We start from the raw sequence: 19,863 nt of genomic DNA, 5'->3' as shown, positions 1-19,863 counted from the left end.
CTTATGAGCTTGTTAAATGGATACCTGAAATAGATTATCTATAAAATTTACTTTAAAATATGAGGAAAAAGCCTCAAAAAATGGATTTTTGAAGATATGCTCTAACCATATGGGATTAAGCTAGATATCAATAATAAGCAGACTCCTAGAAAAATCTCAAAATGCTTGAAATTTTATTCAATATTCTTAACTGAAAGAAAATGAAAATTCAATATAGTATAACACAGGCTGTGCAGCTAAGGCTGCACTTAGAGGGAAATATATAATTTTAATGCATGTAGTAGAAAGGCTGAAAAGTTAGCAGTTAATAATCTAAATACCCATCTGAAGAAGTTGGAAAAGGAAAATCAAATAAAAAACAAAGAATATAGGAGAAGAGAAATGATAAATATAAGAAAAGAAATTGAAAAAGTAGAAAACAAATTTAAAATAGTAAAAAGTCCCTCCAAACTTTGATGTTTATTATCCAAAAATATTAATAACTCAAAGATTTCCACCAAGATTAAACAAAAAGTGTGAGAATGTACATTACCAATATCCAGATTGAAGCCAGGGCATCTCTTCATATGTTACAGTCATTAACAATAGATTATATCAAATGTTTTCCCTGAGATCAGGAATTAGTTTATCACCACTTCTGTTTATTACTGGCCTGGAGCTTTTAACTAGTGAGATAAAGTAAGAAATTTAAAGGAAAGGATTGGAAGAGGATAAGTTAAATTTCACTACCTACACACATGATTGTCGGTACAAACAGTCCAAGATGATCTATAAATTGTTAAAATTTACAAGTGGTCTTAGCAAGGTCTGTTGCTAAAATATCAAACATAAATTGAGTGTCTTATATAACAGCACACAATAAATAGAAAATATCATTTTGAAAGAGAAACATTTACATGCCATAAATACTCAAACACCTAGAATAAATCTAGCAAAAAGTTATGTAAGGTAAAACAGCACTAAATATTATTAAGTAAAAGTATAAAAGGCCTTAAATAGAGGGATAAATCACATTTGATGTTTGCGGTTTGGAAGATTCAGTGTTGTAAAGATATCAATTCTCTTCTTATACATTCAAAGCCATCCCAGTGAAAATATTAGGAGGATGTATGTGTATGTGTGTGTGTGTTTGTATGTGAACTGACAAGTTGATTCTCATTTTATATGGATATGTAAGGGGCCAAGAGGAATAAAGACATTTTTGAAGAACAAAATTTGAAACTTACTTTACTTGATTTTCTTATAAACCCACAAGAACTAAATGTGGTACTGGCTCAAGGATAGACAAAGAGATGAATATATTTATGACCTGGGGACACCCAAAGATTTCCTAAAGTGAGTATAAAAACAAAAACAGAAACAACTGACCTTAAAGGGAAAATTTTGTTAAATTGGAAAAGAGTATAATTATGAACTTATATTTATCAAAAACATAAAAAGAATGAGAAAACAAACCACAGAATGGAGAAGATGGTGGCAATATATATCCTGAAGAAAAGATTCACATGTGGAATGTATTAAAAATGTCAATAGGGGCCAGCCCCATGGCCGAGTGGCTAAGTTCGCGCGCTCCACTTCGCCGGCCCAGGGTTTCATTGGTTTGGATCCTGGGCACGGACAAGGCACCACTTGTCAGGCCATGCTGAGGCGGTGTCCCACATGTCACAACTAGAAGGACCCACAGCTAAAATATACAACTATTTACTGAGGAGATTTGGGGAGAAAAAAGCAGAAAAAAAAAGATTGTCAACAGTTGTTAGCTCAGGTGCCAATCTTTAAAAGAAAAACCAAAAACAAAACTTGAAAACCTTTAGAAAATTTTTCAATAAATCAAAAAGAAAAAATTTAATAGTAAAATGGATGAGAGGCACTTCAAATAGACAAGATATCCAAATGACTAATAAACATATTAAGAGAGGCTCAGTCTCATTATTTGTTAAGAAAATGCAAATAAAGTCACAATGCAATTATTATCATTTTATTTTTCATTATTATAACTGGCACTTCTATTCTGCTTTTTGTGTGCCAGGCATATCTGTGAGGGTGTTACATATGTTTACTTCAGAATCTTTACAACAATATTATTCCTATTTACATCTGAAGAAACTGAGGCACAAAGTGACCAAGTAATTTATGAAAAGTTTCGAAGCTGGTGAGTGGTAGCATCAGAATTCAATCTGAGTCAGGGTGGTTCCACTATTCATACTCATACCACAACATGAGTTGGCTTATTATTTATTTCAGCTAGGAATTATATTACAAATACAATCTTTCAGGTTTTTTCTCTTAGAATTCCTAAGAATCATATATTATTCTTCAGAATTACAGATTAGAGAAAAAATCTTTGTACACCGTTTCTTAATTACTATTCTAAACTGCTATTGCCTGATTCCAGCAGCGCAGCTTGATTTGTCACAGCTATTGTCTTTTCTTGTCACAAAATCAGGATAAACAATCACCTAAGAACAGGTATAAACTCTGAGAGCAGGGACCCTGCCTTTCATGTTGACAGATGTGTCCTCAGCCGAATGCAGTGAGTGGGTTGTAGTGGGGCCTCCATAAATGTGCATTTAACACGTAAGTCTGCTTCTGTGGGATTGGTCTCCTTGTTGTACACATTCAATATGGCACTTATTCAGATTTTGTAATTGTTATAAACTCTAGCCCGTTAGATGAGAAAGACTTTGATGGTGTAAGTTGTGCCTTAGTCAACAGAGCATGTTTACTTCTTTTCTATATTTTTTATCATTCTATCCAATTGCTGAAAATGAGTCCCTACCATACTCCTTTATGCCTATTCAGCTCTTACGCCCTTGTCATATAACAGATTTACATCCTCTGCAAATCATTTCAAAATTAATGTTTATCCTGCAATTTTGGTGTTTTATTTTCCCTTTCTGTCTGCCTATTACTCTTTTTATGTACTGCATTTTGTACCATTTACATTTTCCCTTATGATTATAGGATTTCTTGATCTATAAATAAGTTCTTGTTGAATTACTCAAATACCATGATCTTTGTAAATTACATTTGTTTGAAAGGTTCTGTTCTTTTTTCCCCCAAATGAATCGTCTGTAAGTTAACCCAATAATATCTTTGCTATCTAAAAACTCACGAACAAAAAGTGCTTACAGTTTTCCAATGATTCATGCTTGAAATCCTATGTAGCTATTGATTAAATATTCTTATTTTACACAAAAAAGATGAAGTTGTTTTGAATTTGTCTCATCAACAGCAGTTACTCAGGTTAATCATTTTTGATGTCTAAATAGAAATGATCAATTTCTATTAATTTTTATAAAATAATATTTATAAAAGGAATCTTTTATTCAAACAAACATGCAAAATATCATATGTTATTTTTGAAATAAGTGGGGAAGCAAATATACATGTTATAAGCTACTTTGATGTTAACTTTCTCACCATTATAAAATTAGTTTTCTACCAATTTCTTTTTTTCTTTATTTTTCTTTTGTGAGGAAGATTGGCCAGAGCTAACATCTGTTGCCAATCTTCCTCTTTTTGCTTGAGGATGATTGTCACTGAGCTAACATCTGTGCATATCTTCCTCTATTTTATGTGGGATGTCACCACAGCGTGGCTTGAGGAGCAGTGCTAGGTCAGTGCCCAGGATCCAAACCTGGGAACTCCAGGCCACCAAAGCATAGTGCGTAATTTTTTTGCCATGTTATTGTAAGGAAATTCAACTTGTGGCAAATCATGCTCTCGTTAGCAAGTCTGTTTTTAAGATTGCAAAATATTTTCACACTTGAACATGATAAAGTTTTGATGATGTCTTTCTAGCTTGATGTCAATATACATTTAACTGTAATGTAGTTTTTCAAATGTTTATTTTCAATTAAAGATATTGAAGCAGGGGCTGGCCCCGTGGCCGAGTGGTTAAGTTTGCCCGCTGCGCTGCAGGCGGCCCAGTGTTTCGTTGGTTTGAATCCTGGGCGCGGACATGGCACTGCTCATCAAACCACGCTGAGGCAGCGTCCCACATGCCACAACTAGAAGGACCCACAGCAAAGAATATACAACTATGTACCAGGGGGTTTTGGAGAGAAAAAATAAAATCTTTAAAAAAAAGAAAAATGCAGTGAACAACCTTAAAAAACTATGTATAACATTTAAAAAAAAATATATTGAAGCAGCATCAGAAGATGTAGGCTATGTTGTAACAACTGTTGTTCAAAACTTTTAATTAAATAAATTTTGAAAGTTTAAAAATTAGTACTTTGCCCAAGTATTGCAGTGTTAGTAATTAAATCAAAGTGAAAATAATCTTAAACAAGATATAGTTTTCATTTCTTTGAAAGCAATGTTTGAAAAAATTTTAGATTGATAAATGAAGAGTACATTTTTTTTTGAGGAAGATTAGCCCTGAGCTAACATCTGCTGCCAATCCTCCTCTTTTTGCTGAGGAAGACTGGCCCTGAGCTGGCATCCGTGCCCATCTTCCTCTACTTTCTATGTGGGACGCCTACCACAGCATGGCTTGCCAAGCGGTGCCATGTCTGCACAAGGGATCTGAACCAGCGAGCCCCAGGCCACTGAAGCAGAACATGTGAACTTAACCGCTGTGCCACCAGGCCAGCCCAATTTTTGGGGCTTAAAACAGACATCTAACGTTTTCAAGGGCTTAGACTGATAGTACTGGCTCTTTCTTAAGCCTCACTTAACTTCAGATTGTATGAGCATTCCATTTCAATCACTGAAACAGATGAAATGCTGATGACACTAGTGATCAATAATGATTAGGATTGTTTTCTGATTTACAGTAAAATGAATCTATATATTTTCTTTAACATCCAAGAAAATTTGTCCAAAAATAACTTTTCTCTTACTTAACCTTGCATACTGCCATTACCCTAGATTCATGGTATTCTCACTTTCCCCGCCCTTGTTTCGTTTATGTTCTAAATTAGTAGCCAGATTTTAAGCAATCAACACCACTCTAAGTCCTGGCTTCATAAAGCAAATCTGCTTCTATAGTACTTAAAACTGAAGTCATTGAAGTTCCTGTTCACAATGTCATTGCTAAATTAGCAACCAAATCCAGGCTGATTTTTATTTCCTTCATGTTGATGGGTTTGGGCTCAACTATTGATTTACTGAGTGTTTTACAGGAATATGAAAGGCTTGATAATTGTTTAATTACCCCAGCTGTTGTCAAATCTTTCCTGGATCCTACAATGTGCCAATCAAGAATAGAATATTATAGACACTGATTTAAAGATCACATGACTTACAGAGTGATGTGGGAATTTTCAGCTCCTTCCTACAGCGCTGAGGTGAAGTGTGATTTGGTTCTCTGAATGCCGATGACCAACCAGACTGCAGGACGGCAGATTAACTGAGTAAATAGGTGTGAATTAAGTCAGAGAGGAGATGAACATAATGTGTCTTAATGTGATATGTTAACTCAGCATCAAGAGAATTACGTTCTCAGCTGAGTGAATGTTTCTGATATTTATAAATGGCCAATTGTATGTCTGTCTATCTAGTGAAACCATTTTATTAGCACTAGCCATCCCTTCTGATACCAGAAGATAAAACTGTATATGTTTTCATTTCCTTCCTTATCTAGTAGCTGAAAAATTAGATTTGTACATGCTGAGCATAAGCAGCCTACATTTGATAAATTTAATACAGGTATAACTTTTGTTTATTAAAAAAATAAGGCATGGAAAACTTTTTCTAAAAATCTGGTATAATAATGAATTATTCATTCTTGAGTGTATTCAATAATGATACCATAAAAAAGAAATTTATTAAAAATAAAAATGAGTTTTGATCTGGGAGCAATATTATCCATTAAAAATTCAGGTTTAAAAATTTATTATGCAAGGTCTGAGCACAAAGTGATTAAGTAATGCCTACCACCTATTACATATAATTCTGTCTTTCACCTATATATCCCATTCAGTGTACAACTAGTAAAGTAGAAATGAATAGAATGAAGGGAGAACTAATTTAATGGCATAAAACTGGTCAAATTTACTCAAAGATATATACACCACAGAGAATTAGGTAAGATTTAAATACCTGACAAGCAAATTTATAAAAGGATAAAACCTAATATCAAAATGTCAAAATATATAGTAAATCAAGAAGCCTAGAAAATGCCTAAGTATTTTTCAGACAAGTTATTGCTTGTTTCTATCTAAGAACTGACAAAGCAGACAATAGATAGTGGCACTGATGACAGGACAAACAAAAGAAAAGGAGTTAAAATTGGAGAAGACAATTAAGTGGTTGTCAAATTAGGAAATGAAGCAGCTATAGGGGAGAGGACAAATGGGCAGAAAAGTAAGAGGAACAAAGGACGTGAAAAAGCCACTAGTGAAATCGTGTGGAACAGTATTTAAACTGTAAATAAAATCATGGGACTTGCATTCAAGACATTCAATTGTTCTCAATTTAAAATCCAAAATACTTAAAATGACCCAAAAGTCCTTAATTATTCTGGATCTTTTAATCCTTTCTACCTTATATGCTCTGTGCTTACTTACAAACTCTCCATCCTCATCTTCCATCCCCTTGACTCTACGCACAAACTATTATTTTTATTCTTCAAATATACTCAAATAGTTAATGTCTCAGAGATTCTAATCATTCACAAGGATCTAGACATTAAGATATAGTGAGATTCATTAACTCCCACTCACACAACATGTAAGTTCTTCACATAGAGGAACACAGGAAATCCCAACTGTGTTAAGAAATAACTATGGTCTCTCCATGATGACCAGCTAAGAAGGCGGTCTTCAGGTTTTCATATTTTCTACCCAACGGAACTGCTTATTAAACTCTAGTCTTTTTTATGTGAATCCTACAGACAGTGATGTTGTCCGTTCATACTTAGCCTGGCCAAATCGAATGTATGGTGATACAATGTGGTTGTTTATAACATTTAAAATGGCAATATCTGATATTGTTGTCAGAGGCCCTGTTGCCTTCATACATGAAATCTTAATATCCTAGAATATTCCACTGTGCTGACCATGTTTGAATCCCTTTTTACACAATCAGCCTGCCTACAATATCATCATCTCCTAAATTGTTTCATTGCCACCCAGGTGTTCACATGTAGCCATATGTGGTACTCATTAATTAAATACCCAGAAATCTCTATAAATCACCAAATGCTTCATTCACCATGATTCATTTGAAACATTTTCACAATAATTGCTTCATTAACCAAGCTTCTATAATTGTGATTTGTTTTGGGTTCATTTGTTTCCTAGTAGTGTTTCCTGACTCATTGCAAGTTAATATGTGTGAAAATGATTCATCAAACATTGAATTAAGGACAATTCTTTTCAATATGATATTAGCTGCTTCTGTTTGTTGCTAGGTATTTGAAAAAGGTATTATCATCAGACTATCTATCTATATATTTATCTCTCTATCTATCTATCTCACCCCACAGACCTACACTATTACATACTAATGATTAAAAGTGTGAACCCTGGTACACGTGAGCTCAAGCACTGGCTTTTTGTGAGTTATTTTTATGGTCTTTGGATGTTATAGAACTTTTCCAGCCTAAGCTTTTCTTATCTATAAGAGGAATATTAGCCTGAGCACCGTTTAGGCTTATAGTGAATATGAAATGACATAATGCATATGAAGCACTTATCTTATTCCTGTCACATATATATTCTATAAATGTGCTATAATTTTTATTTTTACTACTACTTCTACTATTACTGCTGCTGCTGTTGCTGCTAACTTCTGTTATTACAAATAGTAACATATTACTAGAGTATACTTTGGCTAAATTTTTATAGCTAATTTATCTGTTCCATATCATTCACAATACTGTTTGGTGATACTGTGTCAGACTTATGTAATTAAAGGCAATAGGAAGATGAGGAAAAAATGATCAACATGAATAGTCTTGGCAGAAGTAAATTAGTACAAGAATTATTTGTTCATTTTGGCATCATTCATTCATTCATTCAAGTGAGAGACACTATGTAAGTCTAAAGGTGGAAAAATTAATAAGGAATGGTTCCTAATTTAAGAAGCTTACATCAAATTTTTCTGATTCAGGATCACTGTTGGAACTTTTAGAATATAGATGTCACATTTTGAAATTATTGATGAGAAAGGATAATTCTTATTGAGTCTTTATATTTTTCTAGTGATAAGAAGAGTACATAATTTAATTTTGATGAAAAAGTGAGATTTACATTTTATTTGTAGCCAAAATGCAGTAATAGTATTAAGCATTGAATCTATTTTCAAAGGTTGAAGTGACAATATACTCAGATCCATAGAAATGTGGTTTATGCTCCCTGTAAAATTCTAAAATATATCTTTTATAAAAGTATAAATTCATGTTTCACTATATTCTTCTCTTACCCTGTCTCTGGCCCAATATAAATAATGCATGATGACACATTGTTCCTGTAGAATGTAAAAAAAAGATATGTTAGCAATTCCCCATTTGGGGAACAATTTTTCCAGTTCTTATGACAAAGATAGTGCTAAGGTTGCCTGTGCTTGGTTACAATGATTCCTTTTAAAATAATGACCTCGGCAATATTATTTTTTGTTGTCATTATTGCTAGTTGAAAGAAAACTCATATGACATCAGTCACATGTATTTATAAAAAGAAAACGCTTTCTTGACCATGTTTGAAATGTTTAATCACTTATCACACAGGCAAGAGATGTTTGCAAATGTATGTGTGTCTCTGTGTGTGCATATATGTAAATAGAAAACTTGGAATTTTATACGTATATATACACACATGTATTTTCATGAGTATAATGTTTATCTACATATACGTAATAATTTTTAAAAATGAATAAAATATAGCCATGATAAAAATTATAACCTCATCCTAAGTTTTTCTTTCATGAAATATTCTTCTAAATTTATTGCACCACAAAGTCATTGAATGAGTACCTATTATCAATAAAACAGCATTGGTCAGTTGAAGCATAATTTACAAGTACACATTTGATCCCTCCAACTTATTCAGAATATTCAAGAGATAAATATAACATTTGGATTGACCATTTGTTTAGATTATTATCAACACTGGATCCCTTGGATAGCATTGAGAATGGAGTGAAGAGTCTGTATGCATGTTAATGTTTTATTTATAAAGGGTATCATACTTATTGACTGGAGAATGTGAAAGTACTTTATATATAATGTAAAATCTAAAAATATAATTTTCACCAAGGTAAAGATTCCTACAAACTGAAATATCTGATACTACACTTCATGTACTCATATTGATTAAAGCATGAAGAGGAAGAAAAGACAGATTGGTATAAGGAAATATTACAAAATGCTACATTCTGAAAATTCACAAAGTGACAAAATGCAGAGATGACTAGAGGAATATGTTGAGGAAGAAAAAGAGAAGATAATATAAAATAGCTGCCACCTTGGATATTAGCAGTGCTGGTAAAGATGCAGTAGAGGGGATAAATACTCACAATAGGAAAAATATATTAGAGAGCCCAGAAGGCTAATGAGACCAAGAATCTTTGACACCTCAAGGACATCCAGAACCTTGTAAGACCTAAGAGTCTTTGAAATCTCAAGAATGGGAATCACTACACTGTGCCTAACTCATGTATCCAGGAAGGGAGACAAGATAAAAAACTACACGTATCTGAACCTTCATCACTTGAAGCATTGGAAGGGTGAAGTTACCTATCATTCAAAAGCCATAATAATATATGATGGTTTATTTCACATGTAATACAGCACTGTTTTATTATTATAATAAAACTATTCGTTTTCAAGAAGATATCCTCAAACAGGAATCGAAGGCAACCCTAGAAAAAAGATCAGAGGATGACTATGGTTAATATGGTAATTCATATACTAATTTATGTATAAGAAGAGATGCATTTTCCTACATCTACACTTCTGGTACTGCTTTTATTTGTCATTGTAAATCAATCTTCATTAGAAAGTTAAATATCACTGTTGGAACACACCTTAAAAACAGATAAATTATAGAAAAATATTATGAGTGTTTGTTCGTCTAAATTTTAAAAATGACTCATTAAGAAAGAACTTATGTCTATTTCTATCAGTTTACTGAACAATTTTACATTGATAACAGAAATGGTCTATTTTCATTGACTTTTCAAAATTCCAAACAATGGATAAAATGCCTCGAGTGAGTTAGAGTCTAAAGAGAAGTTTTAGCACTCTGAATCTGACTGTGGCTGAGTAGTGGGTATCAGACTCACCCTTCCTCTCATTAAATCTGGATAAAATAGTTAAAACAACTGGACCAGGCATTGGGCTGCAATCAACCAGGGCAAATAGCCTTGAGAGAAAGAAAGATCATGAGTTGTGACCCACATCCATACAGATGTTTCCCTGAGGGCATTTTTCAAACTGCAGCAGAGTAAAATAAAACTGTTTGAGTCTATAATCGTGAAAATACCTTTAAAAATGAAGGTGAAACAAAGATGTTTCCAACCTCCCCAAGAAAAGTTAAAAGAATTTGAAACTTTAGACCTTTCCTACAAGACAAATAACCCTCCAATGAAATCAAGCAACCTCAAGAAAGAAGTAAAAGCATCAGACATAGAAAATGTATGGGTAAGTAGAAATCAATATTGATATCATAAAATCATATTAATACCAAATATTGTGGGATTTATAACATATGTAAAATAAAACCTACTATAACAATAGCAAAAATGGAATGAGAGGAGTGAATAAAGTTAAACCATTGGAGGTTTCTTGCCATTGGGGGAAGTGATAAAGTATTAATTTGAAGTAGATTGCAACGTATTATATACATCTTGAAATCGACAGTATCACTACTAAAAGAATAATAAAAGAACATAGCATCTAAAAATCTAATAGAGAAGAAAAAGTTGAATAATATAAGGTACAACTAAATAATATATAATACAAGGTAAAATAAAAACCTAATATAGGACAAAAGCAAAATAATCCAAGAGAAAGAAAAGGGGTAAAATATAAGTGCAAAAGCAGATAGAACTATTAGAAACAAATAGCAAGATGATAGACTAAAGCCTATTATGTCAGTGCTTTTTCTAAATAGAAGTGCTCTGTCAAGTGAAAAACAAAGCCAGACTGTGTAAAGAGAGACTTCGGTGGAAAAGATTATTACTGTAGAAATAAGGGAACAATTGCCAATAAGATGCTCAAAGGCTAAGTCAGAAAAGTCTCATGGAAGGGGTGGGTGAGCAAAGCTTTTAGAGGCAGAGACCTTGGGAAGGTGGCTGTGGAGGTGAAGGGGCATACTAAAAACTACTAGAGGGGGCCTTGAAACTTAAATCTTGTCCAATTTCCTATAACAGGGAAGTTGAGACAGCAAATGCTCCTTTGTGATTAAGCACAAAAGATGGAGGTGGGAAACTCTGGGCAAAGTTATAATCTTGAGAATTCATGTAAAGTTCAGGACCCAGCTGTCCTAGTCAAACCAGCCTACAGATATGTCAGAAACAATGTTTGATCAGCTACGTCAGCTGTAAGCAATAGAGTAAAAGGACGATGTCTGCAATAGTTTTTTTTAAATAAAAATACCAACTATATGCTATTAAGAGAACAGAGATACACATAAGGAAGCAGAAACTTTGTATGTAAAAAGAATGAAAAGTTAAATACTATGCACACACTAAAAAATCAAAAATGATGTGGATATATTAGTATAAAAAATTAGACTTGGAAACCAGAAATGTTATAGGAGATAAAGAGAGAGAGTTTGAATGACAGAGGAAGTTATAATACTCTTAAAGTTTTTTTCATATATATGTAAATATAATGTGAGACTTGAAAAAAGTAATGAGATATAAATCCAAAGTCATGTTCAGAGATATTAGCATATTTTCTCAGTAACCAATAAATCTAATGCTCAAAATATATTGGCAATGATATAGAAGATTTGAACAACAAAAAATTAACTCATTTGAAATATTTGGCATATACAACTGCAGTAATTCGTACTTTAAAGTACATGTAGCACAATGATTAAAATAGATGACATATGATCCATAAACATTCAATAAATTTCAAAGGCTTCAAATAATATAGAGAATATTCTCTCAGCTCATTAGGACTCAATAATGTTAAACCTATTAGAAAATGTTTAGAAATTAAGCAATATATAACTAAATATTCTTTAGATTAAATGAGTGTAATTACAATAGCTTTAGAAAAACCTCTTGACTTGAATGATAGTGAAAATACAATACCTCAAAACATCAGAAATATGGTTAAAGTACTGTACAGAAGGAAATTTATAGCTTTAAATGCAGTTATAAGAGGGGGACAAGCAATATAAATCAATGATCCACACCTGACGTCCAGCGCTGACATTTAAAGACATTAGAAGTCATCACTTTCACTCTTACTCAAAAAATGAACAAACTGAAAATCAGTGATTTATCTTGGACAAATCAGAGAATTGCGCTTGTATGGCAAGCCATCAACCTGAAAACTGGAAAGAATGGTAAATGTGTGGTCATAGCCCAGATTGACTTACCTGGAACAGAAACCTCTGAAACCATAAATTGATAGGAAAACTTAAATGGTAGTTTTGATAAAGTGTTGGAGTCTGAGTACTGGACCAGCTTAAGAGTGAGGAACATCTATTGGCCACAATCTTGAGGGCGTACTTTTGTGGGTTCCACATCAAGAACACATTATAATAGTAGGGCAAAGAGCCAAAAAAGTTTCCTTCATGACTCTGGCAAGGAAGGGGAAATATGCCAAGAGCATTCTTCAAAATAAGACCTACTTTCCAAGGCATAAGAGCCTTATCCAACCTGATGGAAAGGCGTCATTTGAAAACCAATCCAAGTATACCACCATAACAGCAGGCTAAAGGAGAAAAATCATATTATCATATCAATTGATAAAAAGAAATCATTTGACAAAATCCAACACCCACTGATGATAAGAACACTCAGGAAAGGCTGAATAGATGGGAACTTCCACAAATTGATTTTAAAAATCTAAAAACAAAAAACAAAACAAAGCAAAACATTACAGCTAACATTATAATTAATAATGAGAAAGTGGAGGCATTCTTCTTAAGATCAGGAACAAGGCAAGGTTCCCTTCTCTCACCATTTCTATACAAAATTGTGCTGGAATTACTACATATTGCAAGAAGACAAGAAAAGGAAATAAAATGTATATAGAAATGAAAGAAAGAAAGAAAACTGTTGTTGTTCACAGATGACATAGCTGTTCATGTAGAATATTCTAAATAGTTAATTTTTTTAAAACCTCCTAGATTGTAACAATGAAACGTTGTATAGCAAGTTGCATGATATAAAATTAATACATAAAAATGCTTTTCTTATATCAGCAATAAATAACAGGAATTTTAAAATGAAAAAAATACATTTACTATAGCACCGAAAAAAGAAATTATTAGATATAAATGTAATGAATTACGTATATAATCTATATGGAGAAATATGGAAATTCTGATGAAAGGAATCAAAGAGTGTCTAAATAAATGGAGAGATGTTCCATGTGCATGTATCTGAAGACTCAATATTGTTAAAACGTCAGTTCTTCCCAAATTGATCTATAGATTTGTTGCAATCTCGATCATAATCTTAGCAAGATATTTAGGAGATATTGACAGAGTGATTCTAAAATATTTATGGAGAGGCAAAAATCTACGATAGCCAACGTAACAATGAAGACAAAGCTGGAGGAATTATATGACCCGATTTCAAGACAGCATAAAGCTATGTTAATCCTGACAGTGTGGTCTTGGTGAAAGAATAGACACAGATCAGTGGAACAGAGAACAGAGCTCCAAAATAGACCTACACGTATATCATCAACAAATACTTGACAAAGGAGCCAAGGCAATTCAAAAGAGAAAAAAAGAGGGACTTGTCTACAAATGGTGATGGAACAATTTGACATCCATATGAAAGAACATGAACCCAGAGACAGGTCTTATGTCTTTCACAAAAATTAGCTCAAAATGGATCATAGACTTCCTAAATATAAAACTCAAAATGAATAAAATTCTAGAAGACATATAGGGAAATTTACGTGACCTTGGGTTTGGTGATGATTTTCTGGATACAACATCAAAAGCATGATCTATGAAAGGAAAAATTGATAGGCTGGACTTTATTAAAATTAAAAGCTTTTCTCTGTGAAAGGCACATTATGAGAATAAAAAGACAAGCCATATATTGGAAGAAAATGTTTTCAAAACACATATTTGATAAAGGATTTGTAGCCAAATAAAAAGAACCCTTAAAACTCAACAGTAAGGAAACAAATCACTCAATTCAAAATGGGAAAAAGGATCTGAAAAGACTACTTTATCAAAAAAGATATATTGATAATAAACATGAGAAAACGTGTTCAACATGTTTTGTCATTAGAGAATTGCAATTAAAACAACAACGATTTATCCTAAAAACCTATATCACTGGTTAAATTCCAAAAATTGACAATAACAATTGCTGACAAAGAGGTGGAAAACACTAACATTCATTTATTGCTGGAAAGAATGCCAATAGTACAGCCACTTTACAAGAGAATTTGCAGGTCATGAAAAGATAACACATACATAACCTTACCAGATTTTCTGACAGACTTTCCTATAAGTATTTTCCCAACTGATTTGACAATACATGTACACAAAACCCTACACACAAATGTTTATAGCAACTTTATCCGTAGTCACCAGAAGCTAACAGCAATGAAGCAACGAAATGTCCTTCAATGGGAGTTTATAAACTGTGATAAACCCATACAATGAAATATACAGTGCTAAAAAGATGATCACTATCAAACTATAAAAGTACATGGATGGATCAATCATAAATGCTTGTTGCTAAATGAAAGAAGGCAGTCTGAAAAGTCTACATTTTGTCTGATTCCCATTATATGGCATTCTGGAAAAGGCAAAATTATAGCAAGAATAGAATGATCATTAGTTGCCATGTGTTTAGGGGATTAAGGGAAGGATGAATAGGTGAAGGACAGGGGATGTTTTAAGATGATGAAACTGTTCCATAAGATACTGTGATGGTGGACACACGACATTATACGTTTATCAAACCCTGTAGAACTTTACAGCACTAAGAACACACCTTAACATATGCTAAAGAGATATGAATAAACTATGGTCATTAATTAATAATAATGTATCAACATTGCATCATACTTATTACAAATGTACCATATGTACCATACTTATTACAATATATAAAATAAGATAAACTGGGTGCAGGGTATATGGGAACTCTACTGTCTTCACAATTTTTCTGAAAACCTAAAACTGATCTAATAAAGTACATTCATCCTAATTAAAAAAATCAATGATGTAAACCTCCAGTGTAGGAAGCTAAATAAATAATAATGCAGAAATAATCAAGGAAAATACTAAAAATAAAAGCAAAAAGCAGTAACATAGCAATCAGACATACAGTAGAGAAAGTCAAATGATGGTTTTTGACAAAGACAAATAGAACGAAAACCCTAGCAAGATTGATAAAGTAAGACAGGGAAAACGAAGATTACCAATATTATGAATGAAAAGGAAATGCTACTTCAGATTCTACAGATATATAAGGAGTAATTAGAGCATATTACAATAACTTCTGCAACTAAATATAAGAAAATTTTTCATATGGGCAAATTCTTTCAGAAAGCACATTATAATAAATATTACAACAGAAATAGAAATAGATTTTTCTACAAAGGTTATCCCAAGTCCACATGGCTTCACTAATAAATTTTTTTCTAAACATTTAAAGAAGAAATACTATCAATCTTATACAAACTCTTCCTCTGTGTAGAATAAAAATTGCAATCAGTGTCTCTCAAAAACATAATTGCAAATTCTAAACAAAACTAGCAGAAATAATCCAGTGAAATATAAAAAAGATTAATATATTGTAAAAAAGTAGGATTTATACTAGGAATAGAATAATAAGAATAGAACGTTGTTTTAACACTTGAAATTTAATAAAGATTTTCCACATTAAAGGATAAAATGATATAATTACCTTAGATGAATAAAATGGATTTGATAAAATTCAAAATATGTCTATCGTTCTATCGCAAAAGTAGGAGACTTCCTTAATCTGGTATGGTGTACATACCAAAAAATAAATAAATATCATTATATTTGATGTTTTGCCCTTAAGACTGAGGAAAATGTCCATTATCGTCACTTTTAGTCAATATTTCACTATGGGTCTTATCCAATGTAATAAGGCAAGATAAAGACATAATACCTGTAGAATTTGAAAAAAGGTGATTTTTCACGTGTCATGATAATGTCATAGAAAATCACTTTCCTCCCACCAAAAAAAAAAGCTACAAAAGAACTATAGGGAATAATAAGTGAATTTACCTAGGTACAAGGTAAATATACACTTGTCAATTACATTTCTTTATACTAGCAATAAAAAGATGGAATGAAATTTAAATAGATAACTGCATTTATTACAGCACCAAAAACATTGGCCTAGGAATAAATCTAGTAAACTTATTTTAAATGTACAGTGTCTCTATACTCAACACTATACTTTCATTTAAAGAAAGTATATCTAAATAAATGGAGTTATTCCAAGTTTATGGATTATTAGACTGATACTAGCAAAACGTCAGCTCTTCTCAAGTTCCACTAAAGATTCTGTGTGATCCCAAACAAAATCCCAGCAGGATTTTTTATTTTTTGGATATTAAAGTAGGATTCTAATGTATAGGTGGAAAGGCAGATGACCTAAAACATCCAAGGTAATTTTGAAGCAGAATAAAGCTGGAGAACATATATTACTACGTACCAAGACTTATTATAAATGTACAGTAATTCAAAGAATGTGATACTGGCTCAAGGACAGACAAATGGTCCAGTGGGACAGAATACACAGTCCAGTTAGAGACCCACACATTAATTTTTAACTCATTTTTGACAAAGGCCCCACTACAAATTTACTGGGGAAAGAATAGTCTTTTCAATCAGTTGGATATCCATGAGGGGAAAAAAATAATCTTAGCCGTTTCTTCTTGCAAACAAGCACAAATTAATTTTAGATGGTGCGTAAGCTTAAATGTTAAATCTAAAGTAATCAAACTTCTAGAAGAAAACACAAGAATGTCTTCATTGACTTGGCCTGTACATAAATTTCTTAAATAACATAGTAAGCAATAACTATAATAAAATGTTGAAAAATTGTACTTCATTAAAATTAAAAACTTCTGATTTTCTTTCTTTTTTAATTTTTGTTTTTATAGCAGTAACATTGGATTATAACATTATATAGCTTTCAGATACACATCATAATATATTTCGAATTCTGTGTAGATTACATCATGTTCACCACCTAAAGACTAGTTATAATCCATCACCACATATGTGTGCCTAATCACCCTTTTGCCCTCCTCCCTCCCCCTCCCCCCCAGTAACCATCAATCCAAACTCTTTCGCTACGTGTTTGTTTGTCATTGTTTTTATCTTCTCTTTATGAGTGAGATCATATGGTATTTGACTTTCTCCTTCTGACTTATTTTACTTAGCTTAATACCCTCAAGGTCCATCCACGTTGTCACAAATGGCCAGATTGCAGGATTTTTTATGGCTGAAGAGTATTCCATTGTGTATAAATACCACATCTTCTTTATCCATTCGCCCCTTGATGGGCACCTAGGTTGCTTCCAAGTCTTGGCTATTTGTGAATAATGCTGCGATGAACATAGGGGTGCATGTATCTTTGTGCATTTGTTTTTCAAGTTCTTTGGATAAATACCCAGCAGTGGAGTAGCTGAATCATATGGTAGATCTATTCTTAATTTTCTGAGGAAACTCCACACCGTTTTCCATCGTTGCTGCACCAGTTTGCACTCCCACCAGCAGTGTATGAGGGTTCCCTTCTCCCCACATCCTCTCCAACACTTGTTGTTTCCTGTCTTGCTAATTATAGCCATTCTGACTGGCATTTCACTTATAGTTAATGATTTTGAACATGTTTTCATGTACCTGTTTGCCATACATATATCTTCTTTGGAGAAATCTCTGTTCATATCTTTTGCCCATTTTTAAATTGGATTGTTGGTGTTTTTGTTCTTGAGTTCTTTGTATATTTTGGATATTAACCCCTTATCAGATATATGATTTGCAAATATCTTCTCCCAATTTTTAAGTTGTCTTTCATTTTTGTTAATGGTTTCCTTCATTGTGCAGAAGCTTTTTAGTAAAAACTTCTAATTTTCAAAAGACCTGATCATTAATGAGAATGATAAGGAAACTCACACTCACAAACAGGGACATTCTTATAAATCAATAAGGAAAAAACAGGCTAAAAAGGATTGAGCATGTGTTTCACAAGAGATATCAAATAGTTAAAAGAAACCTGGAAATATTTCATCATCATTATTCATCATAGAAAAGCAAATTAATATCACAATGCACAATGACTACATACCCATCAGAATGTCTAAAATAGACAAAACTGAAAATACCAAGAATTGTTGAGGATGTAGAGTAACGGAGAGGTTACTATATTGCTGGTGAGAATAAAAATTTTAAAACCATTATGAAGAAAATGTTTTGATAGTGCTTATTTGAAAAAGAAAATGGCAATATCTATTCTTGGCTTGGAATTGGCAATTTTATTTCTTAGTATATGCTCAATAGAAATGCACCAAAACAGATGGATAGAAGTTTTATTCATAATAGCCCCAAACTGGGAATAACTCGAATGTCAAATAACAGTAGAATCATGATATCTTTCCATCTTGGAATTCTATACAAAAATGAAAAAGATCAAACTACTGGTATGTATACATTGTGGATGAATCTCACAGGTCAAATGTAGGTGAATGAAGTGAGATAAGAAAAGAGTTCATTTGTGTGATTCCGTTTATATTAAGTCAACAATAGACAGAACTCATCTATGATGTTAGAAGTCAGACTGGTTTTATCATTGGGTATGATCCTGACTGGGACATGGCATGAGGAAGCCTTTTTGGAGAATGATTACACAATCTCTATCTGGGTAGTGGTTACTTGAGCTGCACATTTAAGATATGTAGACTTTATGTATGTGATAACTCCAAAAAGGAAATCAGGATATTTGCCTACACTAATTCGATGATGTATACTACAAAATAAGGTTTTGACAATTGGAAAATATTCTCATTATGCAGCTCGCAAAGTAAAAGATACAAAACAGTATTTTATAAAAGAGTTTAATGCACCACTGTGAATTACATTTATTCTTGGTTAGTTTCCTCATTCCGCTTATGTAATATATTAAAACCAGAAAATATTTTAGGCAAGCATACAGTTACTTAAAAAAAGGAAATTAGCATCATCTTCCATTGTCATCCTATCCGTTAGCGTCTTACTCAGAGTATGATATAAAAAAAGCCTCTAATAAAGTATAAAATTTCAGATTTCTAAGAACTCTGTCATGGTGTGAGATACTATTATGCATCAGATCAATGAATAGCACTTATACCATACCTGAATACCTTGAGTAATAAAAATGCAATTATCTTCCATGATGTTACACTGAAAATCCTTTTAATTTATGGAGATTATAAGATATGGAAATAAAATTCGTTAACACACAATTGTAGAAGGAATTTGATCCTAGTTTTTGGAGACTGAGGGAAAATGAAAATTATGTTTAGAGTGCCAGTTGCTTGTCAGGCACTATTCTTTGTCCTAGAAAGGTAACATATCGCTTCATCTAACAATAATTACAATATTGTTACCCTTTCCATAGATGGATAAACTGAATTCAGAAAAATTAAAACCCACATTTAAAAGAAATCCTTACACCTTCTATGTATAATGACACACGGAAAGAGTTAATCGATACTGGAGCCCTTATACACAA

Source organism: Equus caballus, chromosome 17 (assembly GCF_041296265.1).
Source record: "Equus caballus isolate H_3958 breed thoroughbred chromosome 17, TB-T2T, whole genome shotgun sequence".
In the NCBI taxonomy this organism is placed as follows: domain Eukaryota; kingdom Metazoa; phylum Chordata; class Mammalia; order Perissodactyla; family Equidae; genus Equus; species Equus caballus.
This window is presented reverse-complemented; position numbering follows the sequence as displayed.